Here is a 15,960-nt window from a genome sequence, read left to right as displayed (position 1 = left end):
GTTTCGGGGCGCGGATCCCGGGGAGCTGGGGCCGGGGCGGGGACCTCCCCCTCCATCCCCCCGGGTGGCTCACCCGGGACGCGCAGCGCCGGACTTGGCAGAACAGGCGTCTTCTTCCTCCCGCCGCTGCTGGGGCTGCTGCTGCTGCTGCTGCGGCCGCTGCGGCTGCCGGAGCTGAGGCCGGCGGGGCTGGTCCCTCCCGGCGCTCCCCGCCCCCGCCTCCCGCCGCTCCCCCCCGACCCCCTCCCGCCGCTCCTCCCGCCGCCTCAGCCCGATTGAGCGGCTGCCACGTCGGAAACTCCACCTCCCGCCGGGCCGGGCCGGGCCCGGGCCCACCCCCACCGCCCGCACCCGTAATCCTTCCAATAGCGCCGCCACCCAGCCCGCCCCCACCCTGCCCCTGCCCCTGCCCTTGCTCCTGCCCCAGCCCCTGCCCCAGCTCCCGCCCTTGCCCCTGCCCCAACTCCTGTCCCAGCTCCTGCCCCTGCTCCAACTCCTGCCCCTGCCCTTGCTCCTGCCCCAGCCCCTGACTCAACTCCTGTCCCAGCTCCTGCCCCTGCCCTTACTCCTGCCCTAGCTCCTGCTCCTGCCCCTGCCCCTTCTTCTACCCCAGCCCCTGCTCCTGCCCCAGCCCCTGTCCCAGCTCCAGCCCCAGTCCCTGACCCAACCCCTGCCCCAGCCCCTGCCCTAGCTCCTAGCCCCTGCCCCGGCTCCTGCCCCCTCCCTTGCTCCTCCCCCACCCTTGCTCCTTGCCCCAGCCCCTGCTCCACCTCCAGCCCCTACCCTAGCCCCTGCCCCAGCTCCTACTCCTGCCCCAGCCCCAGCTCCTGTCCCTGCCCCATTAATAGTAATGATCCTAACTCTGGTATTTGTTAAGCACTGACTATGGGCCAGGCACTGTATTTAGAGCTGGGGTAGATACGAGACGGTGACGTTGGACACAGTCCCACATGGGGTTTACGGTCTCAATGTCCCACGTGGGGTTTACGGTCTCAATCCCCATTTTATGGATGATGTAACTGAGGCACGGAGAAGTGAAGTCACTAGCCCAAGATCGCACAGCAAACAAGTACCCCAACCCCTGCCCCAGCCCTTCCCCTTGCTCTTGCCCCAGGCCCTGACCTAACCCCTGACTCAGCTCCTGCCCCTACCCCAGCCCCTGCCCCCTCCCCAAGCCCAGCCAGCGACGGGATCCACACTGTCCTTACTCCACCACCCGTCCCGACCTTGGGAGTCCGCCCAAGAACCAGGGAATTTCACAGACTGGCGACGTTGGATGTGGCCCCTCTAGTCTCCTCGATCAGTGGTATTTGTTGAACGCCTATTGTGTGCAATAGATAGAGCACGGGCCTAGGAGTCGGGAGGCCCTGGGTTCTAATCCCAGCTCCAGCACATGTCTACTGTGTGACCTTGGGCAAGTCACTTATCTTCTCTGGGACTCCAGGCTGTAAAATGGACGCATCTGTAAAATGGGGATGAGTGTGAGCCCCATGTGGGACAGGGACTGTGTCCAACCTGATTAACTTGCCCAGGGCTTAGAACGGTGCTTGGCACATAGTAAGCGCTTAACAAGTACCATAATCATTATTATTATTATTAAGTGCATGGGAGAGTACCCAAACAACAGAGTTGGTAGACACGTTTGCTGCCCGCAACGAGCTCACAGTCTAGAAGGAGAGACACAAATATAAATAAATTATGTCTATGTACATAAGTGCTTTGAGACTGAGGGTGGGTTGAATATCAAGTGCTTCAAGGAAACAGATCCAAGTGCTTAGGCAACACAGAAAGGAGAGGGAGTGGGAAAAGAGAGCTTAATTTGAGAAGGCCTCTTGGGGAAATGTGATTTTAATAAGGCTTTGAAGGAAGGAAGAGTGGTGCTCTGGCTTAGATGGTTGGGGAGAGAGTTCCAGGTCAAAGAGAGAACAAGGGTGCAATGAGATAAAATAATAGTGGTATTTGTTAAGCTCTTACTATGCAACAAGCACTATTCTATGGGCTTAAGTAGGTACAAGTTAATCAGGAGAAGCAGTGTTGCCTAGTGGATAAACTCCGGACCTGAGAGTAAGAAGGACCTGGGTTCTAATCCCATCTCTGCCACTTATCTGCTGGGTGACCTTAGGCAATTCACTTAATTTCTCGGTGCCTCCAGTTAGCTCATCTGTAAAATGAAGATTAAGAACTGTGAGCCCCATGTGGGAAGTGAAATGTGTCCAACCTGATTAGCTTGCGTCTACCCTAGTGCTTAGCACAGTGTCTGGCACATGGTAAGCACTTCAGAAATACCATTTAAAAATAGAGGGCTGCTCAAAGGTGTCCCTTTGTTCTGCTCTAAAAGTTTGGGACCACTGTCCTCTTGTACCCTCCACCCACTCCCCCAGGCTTTTAGTTTATTGAGCTCCATAGCAGTCGGGCAGAACTGTGGTCTGACAATCAATCAACTGCATTTATTGAGCACTTACCGATAGATGAGACCAAGGTACATGGTAAGATGGCACTAGAGGAGCAAAGTGTACCGGCTGGGCTGTAGTAGGATTTATGAGCTGGGGATGTTTCCATTCTTAGGGGTTTTTTTTTCCTGCTTTAGGCCCTTGTATGGGGGTCCCAAGGGAGGGAGTGATGGCTGGGGAGTCATCTTGGATACCAGAGATAGGAAGAGGAGAAACAGGCAGGATAGGGGGAAATTTCTGTTTTCTCTCTCTTCCCTAGGTCCATACCCACAACCGTGGTCCAATTCCCCACTTCTGATAAAGTTCTTACATTGTTCACGACTAATCTCTTTCCAAACGAATTTATTTCAAGGTATAGCCTTTGTGCCTTTGCTAATCAGAGTGGCTGAATGAAAAATAACACCCCACCAGTTCTTTACACTTGTGTAACCTTTGCCCAAATCAAGCACTTTGCAGTCATGAACTGGCAGTTCCTACTTTCACCCACAGAGGAAGAGGATCACTCTATTTATTGCCATTGTTCTCGTCTGTCCGTCTCCCCCGATTAGACCGTAAGCCCGTCAAACGGCAGGGACTGTCTCTATCTGTTGCCGACTTGTTCATTCCAAGTGCTTAGTACAGTGCTCTGCACATAGTAAGCGCTCAATAAATACTATTGAATGAATGAATGAATTTTCCTGCTCAAATACTGAATGAAGGAGGAAGAAGTCTTGCAGTAATCAATGTTTAGAATCTAGTGAAGAAGTTTTCAAGATCCTTGAGGACCTTTTTTGTTGGAACCAAGTCCTCAGCCCCACAGTACCTAGGTGTACATCCATAATTTACACATTTATATTAATGTCTGTATCCCCCTCTAGTTTGTAAACTTGTGATTGGACGAGGAACATGTCTACCCACTCTGTTATATTGTAGTCCCCCAAGCACTTAGTATAGTGCTCTGCATACAATAATTGCTTAATAAATACAAATGATTGATGGGTTGATTTTTTACAGTCATTTACTTAAAATGCTGCTGGCCAAAGGATGGGGGAGCCACTCATAGCAGGACAGGAGTATGGGTGGTGAGAGACACCGGGGCAAGGGGCAATGGCAGAGGCACAGGACTTGGCCCCTGGTCCCTGGGCCTTAGGGGTTTGGAGAGGGAAGAGACAGGAGGACTGGTCAGAGACCTTCTGGTGTGGGGTGCCAGCTTTGCCATCTTCTCCCTGTCCCGCTGACTAATGTCCCAGGCAGTGACGTACTCCAGGAGGTCAGCCGTGGAGCGCAACATTTTGTCATGACTCCAAAATCCAGGTCTCTGGCCCCCTCCTCTGACATCCACCCAGTTTCAGCCAAGGCCAGCTCCTTTGCTGACCCACATTCAGCAAAAGCCAGCTCCTTTGCTGAGCTTCTGGGCTTGAGGCCTGGTTAATGAACTCAAACACAGTTGGAGAACTACCAGCTGTCTTCCGGGACCTGCTTCTGGCCCTAGCTGCCCAATGCACCTCGGGGGCATTGTCCTTCCACAGGAGAGTTGGAATTTGCATTGGAGGGAGTGGAGGGCCGATGCAGGAAAGACCTCCCAGAGAGCTACTGCCTAGGCGCCTTGAACAGGCTGGAGCTCTGCTGGAGCTGCTGGATGAATACGAAGGAGCTAGCAAATGCTAGTGAAAGGATCTCACCATCAAGAGTCACCTTTATTGCATTCAAAGGATGATAACAATAAGAATAATAATAATAGTAATGACGATGATAATAATAATAGTAATATGTGTTAAGTGTTTACTATATGCCAAGCACTGGGGTAGATATAAGAAAAGCAGATCGGGCACAGTCCCTATCCCTCACAGGGCTCACAGTCTAATGGGGAGAGAGACTGTAAGCTCGTTGTATGCAGGGAATGTGTCTCTGTACTCTCCCAAGCACTTAGTACAGTGCTCTGCACACAGTAAGTGCTCAATAAATATGATTGATTGTAACAGGTTTGAATCCCCGTTTTACAGATGAGGAGATGGAGGCACAGAGTAGTTAAGTGATTTGCTCAACATCACACAGCAGGCAAGTGGCTGAGGGCAGGTGCATAGAGCCCTTTTAGAGAGTGTGGACAGGAATGGGAGGAGAGAAAAGGGGTGATAGCTTAGTGCAGTGTGATCCAGGGAAGACTTTTTTTCTTTGGGAAAGGGGATTCGTGGGCAGTTAGGAGGGCAGAAGACAAAGAATCATCAGAGAGTGAATTACTGAAGATGGTGGCCAGGGAAGGGAAGAAGTGCAGGCGTGAATGCAGGTATTTTTAGTAGGTGAGAAGGGGTGGAGTTGGAGCCTCAGTCTGAGTGGGTAGATCTTGATGAATAGATGTTGGTGTGGTAGGGACCTGGGAAGGTGAGGGAGAGATATAGGGGGGTTCCAGCCTGATGACTTTGATGTTCATTCATTCATTTAGTCATATGTATTGAACACCTACTGGGTGCAGAGCACTGTACTAAGCGCTCGGAAGAGTTTAATATAACAATAAACAGACACATTCCCTGCCTACAACGAACTTACATGCTACACAGACTACAGAGTGTCAATCAGTCGATCATATTTATTGAGTGCTCACTGTGTGTAGGGCACTGTACTAAGCACTTGGGAGAGTACAATATAACAATAAACAGACACACTCCCTGCCCACAGTGAGCTTACAGTCTAGAAGGGGAGACAGTCATTAATATAAATAAATTACAGACATGTATATATTTGCTGTTGGGCTGGGAGGGGGGAAAGAGAGACGAGTAAACACAAAAGCCTTATGCCACCCTGCTTTACTGACTGTAGACGACTTGCTGGAATTTTAGTCCATTTCTCAAGGACACTGGCAAGGCTTACCTCAGTGTATCCCGGATCTCTGTCACGGGAGTCATGGGGGTCCCTGGAGGACTGACCCCTCTCCCCACCTGTGGGTAACACAGCCTAGACCCCCAAATGACAAACAGAACTCCACTGAGTAGAGAGCTGCTCCCCTCCCTCCCCTCCCTCTCCTCCCTCTCCCAGGGCTGATATAATTCCCAGGCTAGATGTCAGGAACACATTCCCTTCTTCTTCATGAATGAAGGAAACAGCACATCTGAGAATATCATCAGGAACAGCGCCAACAGCAAGAGATGCCCAGTACAAGTTGTTTTGGATTCACTGTGCTTCCCAGACTCACGGCAGGAAATACTGGAGAAAAACCACACACATGCATACACATGTATACGAATAAGTGTACACATGCACACAGAAAGAACACAAGTGCATGCACACGGGCACACATATGCACCTATACAAAGCAATGTTTTTTGGGGGAAGTTGATGTCATCAAAGCAGTCTATCATTAACACAGATAACCATACAAAGAGCTCTCCTCCCATAATATGGGGGCTACATTTCTGTTGAGCACCGAGGTAAGGAGAAATCGTGCAATAACAGGTTTGCTTTGATCAACACCACTGGCATTCATGTCCACATATGCTTCTTCTGACTCCGCATCGTGCTGTAATATCCGCACAGGTGTGCCCTCTCAATTGATCAGTGGTATTTATTGAGCCCTCACTGTGTTCAGGCAATGTACTATGTGCTTGGGAGGGTTCGAAGCCATAGATCTGGTAGACACTTCAGCCTTCTCTGGAGGATCTTACACACTAGAGGGGGAGACGGACATTAAGATAAATTACAGCATTATCAAAAGAATGTTATCAAGCGTATTATGTTCTCTTCAGCACTTATAACAGGGAAGCAGCGTGGCTCAGTGGAAAGAACCCGGGCTTGGGAGTCAGAGGTCATGGGTTCAAACCCTGGCTCTGTCACTTGTCAGCTGTGTGACTGTGGGCAAGTCACTTAACTTCTCTGTGCTTCAGTTACCTCATCTGTAAAATGGAGATTAAGACTGTGAGCCTCATGTGGGACAATCTGATGACCCTGCCAGTGCTTAGAACAGTGATCTGCACATAGTAAGAGCTTAACAAATACCAACATTATCATTACTGTTACAGTGCTCAATAAATTCACCGATTGATTAATTAACCACAAAAACCGGTGGAAATGAATAATCTGAAACAGGGACATCTGAGCAATCCAGTTGGTCCCACTGTCCAGAGAAGGCAGTTTCAACCCCTCCCATCAGCAGTCCAGTTTCCCATTGGGCCGGTCAGGCCACGGTGAGGTCATTGTGGAGCATTCATTCATTCATTCATTCATTCATTCAATCGTATCTATGGAGCACTTACTGTGTGCAGAGCACTGTATTAAGCACTTGGGAAAATACAACAATAAACAGTAATAATAATAATAATGTTGGTATTTGTTAAGTGCTTACTATGTGCCGAGCACTGTTCTAAGCGCTGGGGTAGACATAGGGGAATCAGGTTGTCCCACGTGGGGCTCACAGTCTTAATCCCCATTTTACAGATGAGGGAACTGAGGCACAGAGAAGTTAAGTGACTTGCCCACAGTCACACAGCCGACAAGTGGCAGAGCTGGGTTTCGAACTCATGAGCCCTGACTCCAAAGCCCGGGCTCTTTCCACTGAGCCACGCTGCTTCTCAGCCACGCTGCTTCTCAGTGACATTCCCTGCCCACAGAGAGCTCACACAGTCTGGGCTGGGGGAGATTCAGACATCTTTACAAATTAATAAATGCTTTTGGGCTGGGATGGGAAAGAGCAAAGGAATAAATAAAATGACATATGCATGTAAGTGCTTTGGGGCCGGGATGGGGGAAGAGTAAAGGGAGCAAGCTTGGGAAAGTACCATACGACAGTAAACAGTAACATTCTCTGCCCACAGATAGCTCACAGTCTGGGTGGGGGTGGCGGGGAAGACAGAGTGCTCTGGGGCCGGGATGGGGGAAGAGCAAAGGGATAAATAAAATGACAGATATGTACATAAGTGGTTTGGGCCTTGGATGGGGGAAGAGTAAAGGGAGCAAGCTTGGGAAAGTACAATACCACAATAAACAGTAACCTTCCCTGCCCACAGATAGCTCACAGTCTGGGGAGGGAAGGAGGAGGGAGACAGATATCAATACAAATAAATAGACAGATATGTACATAAGCGCTTTGGGGCTGGGATGGGGAAGGGCAAAGGGGTAAAGAAAATGACAGATCCGTAGATGAGTGTTTTGAGTTGGGATGGGGGAAGAGCAAAGGGGCAGATAAAATGACAGATCTGTACCTCAGTGGTTTGGGGCTGGGATGGGGGAAGAGCAAAGGGGCAGATAAAATGACAGATCTGTACCTCAGTGGTTTGGGGCTGGGATGGGGGAAGAGCAAAGGGGCAGATAAAATGACAGATCTGTATCTAAGTGGTTTGGGGCTGGGATGGGGGAAGAACAAAGGGGCAGATAAAATGACAGATCTGTACCTAAGTGGTTTGGGGCTGGGATGGGGGAAGAGCAAAGGGGCAGATAAAATGACAGATCTGTGCCTAAGTGGTTTGGGGCTGGGATGGGGGAAGAACAAAGGGGCAGATAAAATGACAGATCTTTCATTCATTCATTCATTCATTCATTCAATAGTATTTATTGAGCGCTTACTATGTGCAGAGCACTGTACTAAGCGCTTGGGATGAACAAGTCGGCAACAGATAGAGACAGTCCCTGCCGTTTGACGGGCTTACAGTCTAATCGGGGGAGACGGACAGACAAGAACAATGGCAATAAACAGCGTCGAGGGGAAGAACATCTCGTAAAAACCGATGGCAACTAAATAGAATCAAGGCGATGTACAATTCATTAACAAAATAAATAGGGTTACGAAAATGTATACAGTTGAGCGGACGAGTACGGTGCTGTGGGGATGGGAAGGGAGAGGTGGAGGAGCAGAGGGAAAAGGGGAAAATGAGGCTTTAGCTGCGGAGAGGTAAAGGGGGGATGGCAGAGGGAGTAGAGGGGGAAGAGGAGCTCAGTCTGGGAACGCCTCTTGGAGGAGGTGATTTTTAAGTAGGGTTTTGAAGAGGGAAAGAGAATCAGTTTGGCGGAGGTGAGGAGGGAGGGCGTTCCGGGACCGTGGGAGGACGTGACCCGGGGGCGGGGGTCGACGGCGGGATAGGCGAGACCGAGGGACGGTGAGGAGGTGGGCGGCGGAGGAGCGGAGCGTGCGGGGTGGGCGGTAGAAAGAGAGAAGGGAGGAGAGGTAGGAAGGGGCAAGGTGATGGAGAGCCTTGAAGCCTAGAGTGAGGAGTTTTTGTTTGGAGCGGAGGTCGATAGGCAACCACTGGAGTTGTTTGAGAAGGGGAGTGACATGCCCAGATCGTTTCTGCAGGAAGATGAGCCGGGCAGCGGAGTGAAGAATAGACCGGAGCGGGGCGAGAGAGGAGGAAGGGAGGTCAGAGAGAAGGCTGACACAGTAGTCTAGCCGGGATATAACGAGAGCCCGTAATAGTAAGGTAGCCGTTTGGGTGGAGAGGAAAGGGCAGATCTTGGCGATATTGTAGAGGTGAAACCGGCAGGTCTTGGTAACGGATAGGATGTGTGGGGTGAACGAGAGGGACGAGTCAAGGATGACACCGAGATCGCGGGCCTGAGAGACGGGAAGGATGGTCGTGCCATCCACGGTGATAGAGAAGTCTGGGAGAGGACCGGGTTTGGGAGGGAAGATGAGGAGCTCAGTCTTGCTCATGTTGAGTTTTAGGTGGCGGGCCGACATCCAGGTGGAGACGTCCCGGAGGCAGGAGGAGATGCGAGCCTGAAGGGAGGGGGAGAGGACAGGGGCAGAGATGTAGATCTGCGTGTCATCTGCGTAGAGACGGTAGTCAAAGCCGTGAGAGCGAATGAGTTCACCGAGGGAGTGAGTGTAAATGGAGAACAGAAGAGGGCCAAGAACTGACCCTTGAGGAACTCCAACAGTTAAAGGATGGGAGGGGGAGGAGGCGCCAGCGAAGGAGACCGAGAATGACCGGCCAGAGAGGTGAGAGGAGAACCGGGAGAGGACAGAGTCCGTGAAGCCAAGGTGAGATAAGGTATGGAGGAGGAGGGGATGGTCGACAGTGTCAAAGGCAGCAGAGAGGTCAAGGAGGATCAGAATGGAGTAGGAGCCATTGGATTTGGCAAGAAAGAGGTCACGGGTGACCTTAGAGAGAGCAGTCTCGGTAGAGTGGAGGGGACGGAAGCCAGATCGGAGGGGGTCTAGGAGAGAATGGGAGTTAAGGAATTCTAGGCATCGATTGTAGACGACTCGTTCTAGGATTTTGGAAAGGAAGGGTAGTAGGGAGATAGGACGATAACTGGAGGGGGAAGTGGGGTCGAGAGCGGGTTTTTTTAGGATGGGGGAGACGTGGGCATGTTTGAAGGCAGAGGGGAAGGAGCCCTTGGAGATTGAGTGGTTAAAAATAGAAGTTAAGGAAGGTAGGAGGGCAGGGGCGATGGTTTTAAGAAGGTGAGAGGGAATGGGGTCCGAGGCGCAGGTGGAGGGGGTGGCACTTGCGAGGAGGGAGGAGATCTCCTCTGAGGATACTGCAGGGAAGGATGGGAAAGTAGGGGAGGGGGTCGGTGGGGGGGAGGGGAGAGGCGGAGGGGTGACTTTGGGGAGCTCAGACCCGATGGTGTTGATTTTCGTGAGGAAATAGGTGGCCAGATCATTGGGGGTGAGAGATGGGGGAGGGGGAGGAACAGGGGGCCTAAGGAGAGAGTTAAAGGTCCGGAACAATCGGCGGGGGTGACGGGCATGGGTGTCGATGAGGGAGGAGAAGAAGCTTTGCCTGGCGGAGGAGAGGGCAGAGTTAAGGCAGGAAAGGATAAATTTGAAGTGTGTGAGGTCGGCTCGGTGCTTGGACTTTCGCCAGCAGCGCTCGGCAGCTCGAGCATAGGAGCGTAGGAGGCGGACGGAGGAGGCGATCCGGGGCTGTGGGTTAGTGGAGCGAGAGCGGCGGAGGGAAAGGGGGGCGAGAGAGTCGAGATGAGTAGAGAGGGTGGAGTTGAGAGCGGAGACCCGATCGTCGAGAGTGGGAAGAGAGGACAGGGCGGCGAGGTGAGGAGAGATGCTATTGGAAAGACGGATGGGATCGAGAGAGCGGAGGTCTCTGTGGGGCAGTAGCGAAGATTTGCAGGGGGGAGAGGGAGTGTGAGAGATGAGGCAGGTGAGAAGGTTATGGTCAGAGAGAGGGATTTCAGAGTCGGAGAGGGAGGAGATAGTGCAGCGGTAGGAGATGACGAGATCGAGGGTGTGACCGAGTCGGTGAGTGGGCGCGGTACGGTGGAGGAGGAGGTCGGCAGAGTCGAGGAGGGATAGCAGGCGGGCGGCAGAGGAGTCGTCGGGTACATCCGTATGGATGTTGAAGTCTCCGAGGATCAGAGTGGGCAGAGAGGAGAGAAGGAAGGTGAGAAAGGGGTCAAGGTGGTCGAAGAAGTCAGAGGTGGGACCGGGAGGGCGGTAGATGACGGCGACAAGTAACTGGAGGGGGTGGTAGAGGCGAATGATATGGGCTTCGAAGGAGGGGAAGGAGAGGGAGGGAGGGAGATCTGTGCCTAAGTGGTTTGGGGCTGGGATGGGGGAAGAGCAGAGGGAGCAAGGCAGGGCTTAAGCCGAAGGGAGTGGGCGCTGAGGCCAGGTCGGAGCCGGGGGCGCGTGCAGAAGCCGGGCTGGCGGAAAGCCCCCTCCCAGGCTCTTGGACCACCGTTAAAGTCCCGTGTCCGCGGGCCCGGGCGGGGCCGAGGGAGGGAGGGAGGGAGGGAGGGCGGGCCGGCGGGCGGCGGGCCACGGCTCGGGTAATTACGGTACTGAGCGGATGGGCGGGCGGGCCGGGGGGCCAGGGCCAGCTGAGCTCCATCTGACACTCACTGCTTGTATCTGGACATTTGCTGCTATCCACCCCAGCGCTTACTATGCTGTCTGCCACATAGTAAGCGCTTAACAATGCCATTATTTTTTTTTTATCATTATTATTATCATTATCCGGGGTTGGGGGGATCTGAGCCCCATAGGAGACAAGAACTGTATCCAATCCGATTTATTTGCATCCACCCCAGCGATTAGTACAGTGTCTGCCACATAGTAAGAGCATAACAAATGCCATCATCGTTATTATCTTTATTATTATTATTATTATCCGGGGGGTGGATCTGAGCCCCATAGGAGACAGGGACTGTGTCCAACCCGATTTGCTTGCATCCACCCCAGCGATCAGTACAGTATCTAACACATAGTAAGCGCTTAACAGAATGCCATTATTATTATTATCATTATTATCTGGAGGGGGGAGCCGACAGGAGAGGGAGGATCTGAGCCCCATGGGAGACGGGGACCGTGTCCAGCCCGCTTTGCTTGTATCCACCCTAGCGCTTAGTACAATGTCTGCCACATAGTAAGCGCTTAACAAAACGCCATTATTATCATTATTATCCCGGAGGGGAGTGGAAGCCCCGTAGGAGACAGGGACCGTGTCCAGCCCGCTTTGCTTGCCCTAGCGCTTAGTACAGTGTCTGGCACATAGTAAGCGCTTAACCAAATGCCATCATTATTATTATTTATTATTATCCGGGGAGGGGGGAATGTGAGTCCCATGGGAGACAGGGACCGCGTCCAGCCCGCTTTGCTTGTATCCACCCCAGCGCTAAGTACAGTGACTGGCACATAGTAAGCGCTTAACCAAATGCCATCATTATTATGGGGGGGCGGGGGCGGGGGGATGTGTTGGCTTTCCCGGCCGTGCCCGGCTGCACGTTCGCGGGCTCCCACGTGGGCGGCCGGGTCCCGCTCCCGCGGGGGGGCTGCCTGGTGGGGGGCGTGGGGGGGAAAAGAAGACGCCCCCTCCTGGCCCAACCCACACCCTGCAGACCTGGGGCGGGGGGCGGGGGGCGGGGTCCCCTCCGGACTTCCCCAAGGTCCCCCACCCCCCCACCCCGGCCACCCAAGTCCCCCTCTGCAGCGGTCCCCTCCTACCGGACTGTAGCTCTCTCTGCTCTTGAGCAGGGGAAACTGGCTCCTCCACTTGTCTGCTGCGTGACCTTGAGCCAGTCACTGCACTTCCCTGGGCCTCAGGGACCTCACCTGTAAACCTGTCTGCTGTGTGACCTTGGACAAGTCACTTCACTTCCCTGGGCCTCAGGGACCTCACCTGTAAACCTGTCTGCTGTGTGACCTTGGACAAGTCACTTCACTTCCCTGGGCCTCAGGGACCTCACCTGTAAACCTGTCTGCTGTGTGACCTTGGACAAGTCACTTCACTTCCCTGGGCCTCAGGGACCTCACCTGTAAACCTGTCTGCTGTGTGACCTTGGACAAGTCACTTCACTTCTCTGGGCCTCAGGGACCTCACCTGTAAACCTGTCTGCTGTGTGACCTTGGACAAGTCACTTCACTTCCCTGGGCCTCAGGGACCTCACCTGTAAACCTGTCTGCTGTGTGACCTTGGACAAGTCACTTCACTTCTCTGGGCCTCAGGGACCTCACCTGTAAAATGGGGATTGAGACTGGGAGCCCCATGGGGGACAGGGACTGTGCCCAACCCGATTTGCTTCTATCCACCCCAGTGCTTAGTACAGTGCCCGGCACACAGTAAGCGCTTAACAAGTACCACAATTATTATTAAACTGGGGATTGAGACTGTGAGTCCCACGTGAGACAACCTGATTGCTTTGTATCTACCCCAGCACTTAGAACAGTGCTTGGCACATCATTATTATTATTAGATTGAGGTCCAGAGACCTGCCTTGGAGCCGAGCGGAAGGATCTTTGTCTTCCTAGACCGAGAGGGCCACGACCCTTCGTCTACCGCTGCCTTTGTCCCCTTGCACCCTGGCTCACCTTGCCCTGGTCTGTCTGGACCTGTCAGACTTTTGCTACTGCTTAAACTGCATAAAAGTGGCTCAGTCACTTGTCTGTTGTGTGACTTTGGACAAGTCACTTCACTTCTCTGGGCCCAAGTTACCTCATCTGGAAAATTATTGTTTTCCCAATACAATACAGTACAATATAGTACAGTGCTCTGCACACAGAAAGAGCTTAATAGATATGATTGAATAAATGAATTGAATAAAATGGGGATTGAGACTGTGAACCCCATGTGGGACAGGGACTACGTCCAACCCAGTTTGCTGGTGTCCACCTCAGCGCTAAGTACAGTGCCTGGCACATAGTAAGCACTTAACAAATACCATATTATCATTATCATCGTTAACTCACGGGGTGCCTTTATTATTACACTATTATTGTATTTGCTAAGCATTACTATATGTCAAGTACTGTTCTAAGGGCTAGGGTAGATACAAGTTAATCAGGCTGGACACAGCTACTTTGTCTCATAGTTTCACAGACTAAACAGAAAGGAGAGCAGGCACTGAATTCTATTTTATGAACCCCATTTTACGGATGAGGAAACTGAGGTGCAGACTATTTAAGCAACTTGCACCAAGTCATACAGCAGGCAGCTGGCAGAGCTGGGATTAGGACGCAGGTCCTCTGATGCCCAGGCCTGTGCTCTTTCCACTAGATGCATGACTGCTCCACTGTTGCCCGCTACTAAGCCTCCTCTGACTAAGTCGAAGGTAAGTGGCCCCCAGTGGCCCCCAGGAACTCTGGATGCCCCTTTTCCCCATGCCCTACCCTACTAGCATTCTTATTTGAATACATATTTGTAACAACTACTAAAAATATGAACAATAAAAATCAGTGGGTATTTTACATTGTTTTCATACTTGTGTTTATACATACATCCATTCCTGGAAATATTCATGAGGTTTTGTTTTGAAGACAGTAAGACAGCTACTCTTGCATTTTGCATGTGCAAGCAACAGCCCTAACATTTGCATCTGTATCCGAAGGACACACATGAAAAGCTTCTTAGCAGGAATTTGAAGAACCTACATAGTTGTGCATCTCAAGATAAAAACACTGGACATAAAGACGCTCAGTGCCATATCAATACCGGACAGGGTTCAGACCAGCTACAAACCGGACTGTCTCAGCAACTGGCCACTATAATATCATAGAGATGGCCTGATTACTCATCAATGATATTTATTGAGCTACTACGGTATGCGAAGGCTCTGTACTAAATTAAAAGACATGATTTCAGCCCTCAGGGGTTTACATTCTAGGGATCGAGTCAGCTGGACAGTTTCCTCCTCAGGCTTTCCTAGAGTCACCTCTCTGACCACACCCAGGCCTTTTCCCACAGCTTCCTCCTCCTACTTAGTCTGTGAGCTCCATACAGTTCATTCAGTTAATCAGTACAGTTAACTTGTACCCATTCCGGGATAGAGTCCACCAACCTGATTAACTTGTACCTATTCAGGGACTGAGTCCTACCTGATTAACGGATACCTATTCCACTGCTTCGAACAATATTTGATGTATAGTAAATGCTTAATAAATACCATAAAAAGCCCTCTCTGGCTTCCTTGAGAACTCCTCATATAGGGTGGAAAACAGCCCTGCTGGAGCCACTCCTCCGTGTCTCCATCCCCTACCCCTTCATGTCTCCATTCCCTGCTTCTCTCCTCTCCATTCCCAGACCCTCTGCCTCTCCATCTATGCTCACTGAGGGGAATGAATGCCCTTGAATTTAGCAAACCTAAGTTTAGCAAACCTCCTGTGGTCTCCCAGAGGACTCAGCTGCCATCAATCCCTTCTGGTTCTTGCAACTGGATTCTAATTCCCGCTCTGCCACTTGCCTGCCCTAAGACCTTGGGCAAGTCACTTAAGACCTTGGGCAAGTCACTTAACTTTTCTGTGCCTCAGTTACCTCATTTGTGAGCCCCATGGATTGTTTCCAAGCTGATTAGTTTGTATTTACCCTAGCATTTAGAACAGCACCTGGCACATAGTAAGTGCCTAACAAATAGCATAAAACCCCCCAAAACCTTTGGGTTTGGAGCCCGTCCCTTATTTTCAGCCAAGCTCAGTTACTTCATCCATAAAATGAAGGCACGTCTCCTCCAAGAGGGCTTCCCTAAGCTCTCATCTCCTTTTCTCTCACTCCCTTCTGCATTGCCCTTGCACTTTGATTTGCTCCCTTTATTCACCCCTGTAGACTGTAAACTCATGGTAGGCAGATACTGTGTCTACTGATTGTTATAGGGTACTCTTCCAAGAATTTAGTACAGTGTTTTGCACACAGTCAGCGCTCAATATGATTGAATGAATGAATGAACCCCTCCCTCAGCGCTACAGCACTAATGTATGTAGCCATAATTTCGTTATTTAATTATATTAATGTCTGTCTTCCCCTCTAGACTGTAAGCTCGTTGTGGGCAGGGAACATGTCTACCAACTCTACTCTACTGAACTCTCCCAAGTGCTTAGAACAGTGCTCTGCACACAGTGTTCAATAGATATGATTGTGTGATTTGATTATTGTCTTGTCTTTCCTTATGTTTCTGTCCCCAGTCCCTTTTTCTCCTTTAAGCTTAGATTGTGAGTCCCCAGGGACCTTGTCAGATGTATTCTCTCACAGTGTTTTGCACGTAATAAGGAGCTTAATACATCCTATTACTCCTCCTCTTCTCTGTCTGGTATTTTGTTCCCTTGGGAAATACCATTCCGCCTCACCAGGAGATTGTGACATACGACTAGGTGGTC

The 15,960-nt window shown here is 51.2% G+C and overlaps 1 protein-coding gene across 4 annotated transcripts in view; it reads right to left on the bottom strand.

Annotated features, from left to right (window-relative positions):
• Window positions 1-207, bottom strand: part of P4HA2 (prolyl 4-hydroxylase subunit alpha 2) — a 63,168-nt gene extending 62,961 nt beyond the window's left edge. For 2 of the 4 annotated variants that reach the window (XM_039910229.1, XM_029051005.2), the window contains exon 1: window positions 74-207. The gene's annotated coding sequence lies outside the window, so the exon portion shown is untranslated. The remainder of the gene's footprint in view (window positions 1-73) is intronic. The other 2 variants (XM_029051006.2, XM_039910228.1) reach the window with 2 other exon arrangements.
• Between the last annotated feature and the right edge of the window lie 15,753 nt (window positions 208-15,960).

Source organism: Ornithorhynchus anatinus, chromosome X1 (genome assembly GCF_004115215.2).
Source record: "Ornithorhynchus anatinus isolate Pmale09 chromosome X1, mOrnAna1.pri.v4, whole genome shotgun sequence".
Taxonomy (NCBI): Eukaryota; Metazoa; Chordata; class Mammalia; order Monotremata; family Ornithorhynchidae; genus Ornithorhynchus; species Ornithorhynchus anatinus.
The sequence above is the reverse complement of the archived record's forward strand: the minus strand, read 5'-3'. Positions and strand labels throughout refer to the sequence as shown.